Consider the following 9,420-nt stretch of genomic DNA (forward strand, 5'->3'; position numbering starts at 1 on the left):
TCTAGTATTTTGTGCTTTGAAACTCTCTTTAATGAGGTACAATTTACATATAACAAAGAGCCTCAAATTAAAGGGTATAATTTGATGAGACTTGTTCTCATGGATACAGCACCATGAAGTCATATGGTTGCTCTCTAAACCTTAATCATGATCCCTTTGTGTCTAGTGCTAATGTTGCTTTTGGAGTAAGGACTTTTTTTTTTTTTTTTTTACGTTTTCAGATATCGCCCAGGTGGCTGAAGGCCTGCACTAGGGTACCTGCCTCCTTTTCGGATAGACTGTATTCCCGTAAGTATTGCCGTCCATCTACCTTTGGACTTTATCCTGCATTGTATCTTTCAGTGTGTTCACTTAATTTTGTTGGAGTACTTTAATGCTGAGGGATGCATAATTGGATTGATTTTCACTAAATGCTACGAGCTGCAGTTCCAATCATGACAGAAAGCTCGTGCTTCCTGTGTTAGGTACTCAAGAGCAAGGCAGATACCGTGGACACTTGAGCTGAGTATGTCACTCGGTGTTTTGCCAGCCCTCTTCCCTTCCCTGGGAGACAAGGGTCTCGTTTTGGTCACACAGAAATGTAGGTGAAGTCAGCAGAGAAGGGTCCCTTCTCTTCTCTTTCCTTTGTCTCTCAGACTCCCTGTCACTACCTTCTGCCTGTCCCTTTCCCTGACTCAATCCCCCAGGCCCACTGCTCCACTCCAGCCATGATCAGGGTGTCCTCCAGCTGCTGTCCTTCTGCTCTGGCCATCGCTCAGTGAGGAAACTGCAGGATGATTATGTAGTCCATGGGTCTGATCAAGAAATCTCTGCTCCTCAGAGTCCTCCTACACGTGGTGCTGTCTGTGGGGACCTGGCATTCTGGGCATGGGTCTGACCCTCACTCCTCTACCACAGTCACTGCTGGTCCCTCATCCTTCTCCACCATTAGATCTCAGCCATTTCCTAAGGACAGATACCTGTCTGATCCCAAGGCACCATGGAGTCAGGGAATATTTCCAAAATAATTGAGCATAAGCACCCCATCAATCTAGATATAGGTAGTTCCCATCGCCCCAGAAAACTCCCTCAGGCTCCCCTGCACAAAGGGTGATCTTGCTTCTATCCTCCCTCACCACCATTTCTGGCACTTTGTTTCCTGTGTGTACAGGAACCCCACTGTGTGCACTCAATGGGGAGCGAGAGTAGATGGCCCTAGAAGCAGACGCTGACACAGAGACAAAACGATGAAAGGTAGATTAGGGGACAGTAGGAAGGACAAAGTGGAGGGGACAGGATGGGCAGGGAAAGCATTTAAAATGTATATACAAACACGATTGTCTGTCACCGTGCCCAGTCCTCTTCAATTTCAAAAGAGTTGTCCTATAAGGCAAAGAGATTTTGGTTTATTTCCCTGTGGTCTTATGTTTTCCTACATGCATTCTGTCTTCTGTAGTTTATCTGTGGCCTCAGATGAACACTGTAGTGTGTGGCTGCATCTGTGAGATGATGTGTAATAGAAAATGATTGTCTTCAGATCTAGGCCTCTGAATGTACACATTCTCATAATTATCTTTTCTTTCATGGTGTGACAGGGCCCGAATTCTAATAGAAAAACGAGGGACATTGTTCTTATTTTTTAAAACAGTGATTCCCACTCCCTGGGCTGAGTTGTTAACAGTCTTAGTTTAATGAACTCCCGTGACCATCTTTTTTGGAGGATCATTGTGTGGAGAGATCTTAATGGAAACTAACTGTGAGAAGCGTGAGGGGACCCTTCCCAGAGATTTTGCAGACGCTTTATGCACTGAATGTCTTCTTTTTCTCTTGTTCTTAGAAACAAATATTACCCCTGTTTTCACAGATAACACAGCTGTCACAATATTGTGAGAGAAGTTTGAGGAGATGCAAAGCTGTAGTCAGGATGATGACAGGGGTCCAGCAGTGGTGTCATCTGGCCAGCCCTGAATTGTAGGATGACTCAGCTGATCTAGACCCTGTCTCCACTTTTAGTCTCTTGAGGGATATGAACTTGGGCATACAGCATTTTCATAAGACCAAGTTAAATACCCCATATATCCAGGGCTCTTTCCCCCCCACAAATACCCAGAACCTTCAGGAAAATCCAGGGAGATGAGAATCTTTTTAGGTGATTACCTGCGTGCACTTTGCACTGAGAGCAATCCCACATAGCAGTTCTGTATGGACCTCACACTCCCTGCTCAGGCTGTGGCCGGAAAGACCTCCAACTGCATCTCCCTGACCCCAACACCCTCCCCTCTGCACCTCCTCAAACTCTGCTTACTGTGCTCAACTTCCCTTCTATTCCTGTATGATTCAAGGCTCCCCCGGTTTTGCCCTGGATCCTCACTGGTGTTTCCATGTTGGTGATCAAAAGTAATGAATGTCCCTCTGTCACACAGGACACCTGATGCTCTAAAAGTTAGGGGTGCACTTCATTCATTACAGAACCCAACACATTGTGTCTCCAACATACCCACCAGTACTGCTGATACGTCTACTTTTGTGTAAAAACTCCTCTTTCATTTGACAAGAGAAACGTATAGCTCACTGTATTACAGGGACATGCCACTGCCCATTGTATGTATGGCCTGAGAAACTTGAGATATGCTACAGTGTCCTCAGGCAGTTTGTAGTTGGATTGCCAAGACTCACAACTATCTCTACATCATTCCCACAAAGTCAATCATGAAGAAGATGAATATACTTTACCAGCCACTCAGCCAGTTCAGGTCATCTTAACAAATAGAGTAGGTGGAGGAGGGGGATGTGGCCTATAGCCCATGACTGGTGGTGAAGGGTGGTCCGCGGGGTACAGCCTGCAAGGCAATCATGGGAAAGGACCAGGACTCTTGATGTGATTGGGATAAACTAGTGTCCCCACGTGTCTGGAAACGTAGAAACAGCAAGGGCCCTTTTCCTAGAAGATTTATAGGCTGAATACTAAATTAACAAAGTAGCATATTCCAGATAGGAAAGCAACTATGTCCAGGATCACACTCCACCCTTCATCCCCTCCACCACAGAGGCTGTTTATTGTGTCTGTGGAGAACTACAGAATGAGAAGGAATGACAATCCCAGTGTCCACACATGGAATCATACCCTCGTGGCTCAGAGCTCTGCCTCTAAGCCCCTGCCTGTGCCCAAACTACTTCTGTCCCGACAATGGGTTCTCCTCCTCTCTGGAAGTGCTATCCATGGACACAGAGACACATGGGGAGATGGGGATCCTGAGGGCCTGCAGAGGACCTGGGAAAGCATGCTCTTAGAGAAACGGGTAACCTATACATGTTAGTTGGGTTCAACTAATTTATTTTACTTCGGAGGTACTTCTCAGCTTAAGTGCAGTACACTTTGCAGGGTAATTGTGTCCTCTGGAAAAATGAGCTGAAATTCTAAAAGACAAAATTAACACAAATGCACTTTGATGTCTGCTGTAAGTTTCCATGTTTTAGCTGTACCTGTGACACAGGACACGAGAGAACGTGCTCATGTGAACACAAGTGAAGGACACCGTGGGGACTTGCCACACAGGTAATTTTGGATTTTTTCTCTTCACAACTTAAGTTCCAGTGCATGTTTTCTATGGCAAATATGCCACCTCTTATAGTTCAGAGTGTTTGTGCCCAGGGCACACCTGAAGGGATTCTGGACAGCATGCTTACCAAAATGCTGATGGGTATGAAATTTACATTCTAAAGGACACATACAAAAATATAAGTTGGAGTGAAGGCAGTTCGCATTTTCAAATTGTAACGATACCCACAGATTTTTCTGAGCACGTTAAAATCCTCAATAGAAGGAAACAGGAGAGGAAGACACAGCAAGAGCAATGATTCCACAATGAGGAGATCCACAAAGAATGAGGCAAGGTAGGAGACTTCCAAGTGGAGTGTGGTGTCATCCTCCTTGATTTATTCCAGGAACACATTAGAAAAGCCCTATGGTCCCCACCTTTAGGCACTCTTAGCTGCTCAAGTTACCACAAACAGATGCCAGCTGGGAAACAGGGAAGCCCGTAGACTCGGCAGTAAAGGTTTTGCATTTGGGAAAACCAAAAACAAAAACAGCAGACAGACCATACGACACACAAACCAGAGACAATGGCAGGAGAGTGTCCTGTACAGAAAGATGTGGTGGTCCGTAAATACTTAGAACTGAAAATGGCCACAGCATTTACTTTGTGCTTCTTGGCAGTTTTGGCAGAGCCAGTGTCGATGTCACTCTTGGTTGTGATACCTACTTCTGGATCTGCAAAAAGCCCCAGAAGGGATGCAGGTTTATTCTGATTTGAGTAGACTGTTTGGAGGTCAAAAACAAAACAAAAAACCCTCCCCTCATACTTCCGACAACTTAAAGTCTTTGTCCCAGTGAGATCCCAAATTACATGCACAGGGTGTCCCACATGCCTCCGGTGATACCCAAAAAGAACTTGAAGAACCATCCCTTATAACTTGATGAAAACTCCTAAAAGCCCTGACTCAGATGTATTCATCACTCATCGAACAACTATGGATGGCTGGGGGCACAACTAGATGGACGTACATTACATTGTGCCTCATGCCTCACAGATCCCAGCACGTGGACTGTGTACAGGGCATTTCTGCTGAAGCGCTATGTCTGATTTGCTGCATACGGCCCCATTCCTTCTCTACAAGAGACGCCTGTACCAACCCATGGTGGGGGAAAAGACGAAGATGAGATCCTGATAAACTTGAGGAATTTGGTAATGGCAGCAGACACATTCCCCTTGCATCACAATGGTCTGTGGTACCGCCTCTGCACCTTGGCCCAAGACCTAACAGTAACAAAATAAGGTGAGTGTGTTTTACAAGTCAACTCCTAGTGCTCAGATCATCTTACCAAGTGTTGCAGGTGGAGGGGTTCCGGGTGGCCCCAGGGCTGCCAAGGTTCAGGAGGTGTATGTGCCTAATAGTCCATGGGGGTGGGGCATCTCCAGGGTAGGGCATGCAGAATCGTCCAGTTAACGGAGGAGGTCCCCAGGATCCAGACTGCCCTGCAGAACAGAAGTGACAGCTACATCCATATTCCAGACAAGAGAACCAATACCAAAAGCAGCTGTAACCCAGAGAAGAGTGTGTCAGCACCTGCCACCTTCTCTGCCACCAGGATCCAAGAGAGTAGCATCAGTACCTGAAAACTCTGTCCCTGCCACTGGATAGCACCTACAGCTTGGGGTAGTAGATGCAAGAGGTTAACCTACTGCCACCACACATCACTGCCCACGTCTGTGGAAGAAAAGGGCAAGGGTCCTGTCCTAGAGGGTTAACAGAAGTAATTACAGACTAATGAAGTAGCATTCTCCAGACAGGCAGCCATCCATGTCCAGGTTCACCCTGCATCCCTCCTCTACAGCGACTCCAGATGCTCTGCTTTTGCTATATTAGGAACACAAAAAAATGAGTGGGAATACACGGCTCATATTCTGCTCATGGAATCACAGCCACTCCTGGCAAAATATTCTGCAGCCGGACCCTCACTGTGCCTCCTCTGCTCTTCTCCCTGAGAAAGGAGTCTTCCCTCTGGAAGTGTTGTCAAAGGCCTCAGAGACCTCTGGGGAGTGGAGGATGCCTGGAATCTTGCAGGGGAAGGAGAGTCTTCTGTGAAGAACGAGTTACTTGTGGTGAATGTCTACAAAGCTCAGATGTGTTCATCTTAATTCATAGGGAATTCTGACTTTAAGCATACTACAGGACACAGAGTCATTATGTGCAATGGAAAAAAAGAGGGAGAAATTCACATAACAGATTTCATGCAAGTGCTTTGGTATAAAACTGGTATGTGTCATGAGACTATATCAGCTCTAACAGTGACTGGGGACACAACCAGAAACTGCTCATAGAAACACAATTGAAGGACACAGTGTGCAAATTGTATTTACCTAAGGCATAGCTGGAGGATTCCAGACAAGTCATTTACCAACAAAGACGGAAAGGTGATGAGTGATGATATTGGCTTTCTCTATGACCACTCTAAATGGCACAGGGCACATAATAGAAAGTTGGAGTCATGATGTCGTTTCTAACAGGTTCATCTCCTAGCCAGAATCAAGAAAGGAAGACACAGCAGCCACACTGTTCCCACAGAGGTGAGGTCTGGAAGGGATCACCCAGGCCGGGAGACATCTGTTTGGAGTGTGCACTCATCCTCCTCTCATTATTTCCTGAAACTCACGGAAAAACCTTAAGGTACTCAGTCTCTCCGCGCTTTTGGCTTCTAAACTTACCACAGAAAGCTGACAGACTAAAAATTGAGAAGCCTGTGGGCTCCTGGGTTATGAGTGTGCATTTGGAAAAGAAAGAACAAACAGACATAGCACACAACATGCAAAACGAGACAAGGCCGGGAGAGCATACTGTACATAAAGATGAGGGATTTCCCAAAAGAGTTACAACTGAGAATGGCCCCGGCATTTACCTTGCCCTTGTCTGCATTCTTGGTACAGCCAGAGTCGCTGTAACCCACAGAGGTTTCAGCAGTTTCTCGATCTACTAAAGACCCTGGAAGGGACAGAGGTTTATTCTGCTTTTAGAGGACTGTGCGGAATGAAAACAATCCCTTAAATCATTCCTCAAATATCTTAAACTTTTCCCTACAGTCAGGTCCCTGACCAGAGGCAGAGGGTATCCCAAATGCCTCAGGTGGCCCCCAAGGATAAGGGGGAGAACCGTCCCCTCACCTTGATAAAGACCTCACGGTGCCCTAGTTCATGTTGTTTCATAATTAATCACATAACTGTGGACAGGTCAGGCGCAACTAGCAATTTAGAATTCACCAGTAAAACAGTTTTCTCAGTATACATCATGGGAAATCACGATTTCATTACAGATCAGGAATTAGTCTGAGGATGCTTGAATTCAGCATCCGACTCTTAATTTTGGCTCAGGTCACGATCTCACAGCTTGTGAATTCAAGCCCAGCGTTGGGTTCCTCACTGACAGTGTGACGCCTGCTTGGGCGTCTCTCAAAATAAATAAACTTAACAAAAAAGAATAACACTGAGAACACTGGTTTGGTGTATATCCTCAATGAGTCCTCAACAAGGGTGCATTTCTTCAGGCAATTTGTTCAATCTCCCAGCTTATCTACAAGCTGCCTTCCACAGCAGTTATTATATAAGGAAAGACTAATTTGACACTATTGAGAAAAGGAAAACTGCGAGAAGTTAGCAGTGAAGCTGCAGAGTTGCACTGATACCATCAGAGGACTAAGCTAAGCTTTATGGAACTTGAATGGCGGGATGTAGGGCTACAGTTCCCAAAACAAACAAAAAGAAAGACTTTTCAAACTAGTGAATAAAGGACCTTCTCCTCAAATAAACTAAAGTCTTCACATTGTATCCGGGTGGGAAGAAAGTTTCCAGGCTCTTCAGACAGGGGGATGCTAGAGGAGGTGGGAGGGTCACCGTCAGAGGAGGGGCATGAGCTCCACCAGTCACAGGGACAAGTGCCTCACTGTCTGTGGCACCAGAGGACAACACCCTTCTGTCACCCCTTCAGACCACCTGCCGTCCTTAGTGCGTGTGATTCTTTCCAGACCACACGATGATCACACACAGGAACAGGCTGCACAGCAGAAATTGGACTGCGGCACATCACAACGTGCTCCTTACCTCTCCTTGGAGGGTTCTTGCAGTGATTGGTTTCTGCCTCGTGTATCCCTCAGGCAGCCTCTTTGGTTCCATCCCGTCCAGTCTTGGATACAGAAAAATAATGGACTTCTATAAGAGTTGCAACACCACGTCGTCTACTAGACAACTAACAGTGCAGGTGTCATCCCTGGAAACACCCATAAAAACGCAAGTCAAATGACCACACCTGTATTTCAAGTAAGCGACCTCCCTGCCCTGCTCCGCCATCTCCCTGTCCCAGATCTGAGTCTTGATCTGGGGGAGAAAAAACACATCCACCTTCAGTCGGAAGGTGGTGCCACACTGTGCACCAAAGAAAGAGGAGGAAACAAGAAAACACTTACCTAGTTGTCCTGAGCATTCTTCTCATGAACTGCAAGCGGAAAAAGCCAACAATGAAAAGCCCGTGGTTAGGGATTCCAAGGGCCACTACACTCACCTGCGTGAGGTGCTAAGGGTTCAGTATGTCAGGCAGAACTCAGGTTACCTGGTATCTAAAGGTGAGCTCTGCCTGCTGCAGCTGTTCCCGTGTTTGTTCAATTTGTGGCCTGTGAGTTACAATTGCTCTTGTCAGATAAGGCCCAATATTGGGTATGATTTTAAATAAGCTGCCCACGTTCCCAACAACCTCATATCTGTCCCCTGATACAATTTATTCTTACACATGAAACACTTTGCCCATGATTATCAATGTACAGTAGGATCAAAGCTATTGTTACATCCTTTCCTTACTCATTATCCCATGCCTGTAGGGTTCAGAGTTCATAGAATTCCTTCCCATTTTCAATCTTTCTCTAACTCATCATGTGACAAGTGTCTTTTATCATAAAGATCTATTCTTCTATAACTTATATCCTCACCATGTTTCCCAGGCTTGCAAAGACGAGGGCCATGAAATGGCACTACCACGTTGATGGGTATGATTCATTGTACGACACACTGCTTTCCTACAGATGATGACACTTGACACCACCCCCGAGGAATGTTAGCATGGAGAAAGTTTCCACACAGTCTGGTCACTACTTGAGATCTGCAAATGTTTAGAAACTTAATTATTTTATTCTTTCTAAAACTTACCTTTTTTATCTGTTAATACTCTATGCATATGTTGACTTTAAACTTTTCAAAAAGATTAAAAACCAAAAAATAACAGCCGTTTCATGAGCTCCTGGTAATTACTAGCTGAACTCACTTGTACTTGTTTATTTCTTCTGTAGCTATTTTCTTTTTTTTTCCCTAATGTTTATTTATTTTTGAGACAGAGAGAGAGCACATGCATGAGTGGGGGAGGGACAGAGAGAGATGTAACAGAATCTGAAACAGGCTCCAGGCTCTGACCTGTCAGCACAGAGCCTGACACGGGGCTCGAACACCCGGACTGTGAAATTATGACCTGAGCTGAAGTTGGACGCTTAAACGACTGAGCCACCCAGGCGCCCCTTCTGTAGCTATTTTCAAATTTTACCTGCAGCTGCTAGCTGATTCTTCTTTGCCGCCAGTTCACAGTGTCATTTAAAGCTTCCTAAGATGGGAAAGATACACACACAGTCAGGAACAAGGTCCAGAGGTTCTCCCTTTTTACCTCCCAGCACTCTTGAAGGCCTATGCAAATATCCCTTCCCCCACTTCTCCCATAAATGCACAGACTGACAACCGAATCAGAGAAATTAAGTGAACACCCCATTTAAGTTCAAGAAAATTCAACTTCTGTCTGCTGCCACGTCTCTACTATTGGAACTGTCTTTCTAGTTCTCATTTCCTCTCCTTT

The 9,420-nt window shown here is 45.5% G+C and overlaps 3 long non-coding RNA genes across 5 annotated transcripts; 2 read left to right on the top strand and 1 right to left on the bottom strand.

Moving 5' to 3' along the window:
• The first annotated feature begins 219 nt into the window (after positions 1–219).
• Positions 220–6,384, top strand: LOC122493671. Of its 2 annotated transcripts, XR_006300009.1 has the most exons (4): positions 220–288; positions 3,443–3,535; positions 4,573–4,818; positions 6,051–6,384. It is a non-coding gene; the product is annotated as an uncharacterized LOC122493671 (long non-coding RNA). The 2 variants fall into 2 exon arrangements; XR_006300008.1 differs by lacking the exon at positions 220–288 and having other exon boundaries at positions 3,391–3,535.
• LOC122493670 lies at positions 2,690–8,531 on the bottom strand. Of its 2 annotated transcripts, none has more exons than XR_006300006.1 (5): positions 8,140–8,531; positions 7,997–8,025; positions 7,635–7,716; positions 4,865–5,018; positions 2,690–3,396 (listed from the first exon to the last, which is right to left on the bottom strand). It is a non-coding gene; the product is annotated as an uncharacterized LOC122493670 (long non-coding RNA). The 2 variants fall into 2 exon arrangements; XR_006300005.1 differs by having other exon boundaries at positions 7,635–7,800.
• On the top strand, positions 7,729–8,839 carry LOC122493672. Its single transcript, XR_006300010.1, has 2 exons — positions 7,729–7,850; positions 8,525–8,839. It is a non-coding gene; the product is annotated as an uncharacterized LOC122493672 (long non-coding RNA).
• The last annotated feature ends 581 nt before the right edge of the window (positions 8,840–9,420 follow it).

The sequence above is a fragment of the Prionailurus bengalensis genome, chromosome E2 (genome assembly GCF_016509475.1).
Source record: "Prionailurus bengalensis isolate Pbe53 chromosome E2, Fcat_Pben_1.1_paternal_pri, whole genome shotgun sequence".
Lineage (NCBI taxonomy): Eukaryota > Metazoa > Chordata > Mammalia > Carnivora > Felidae > Prionailurus > Prionailurus bengalensis.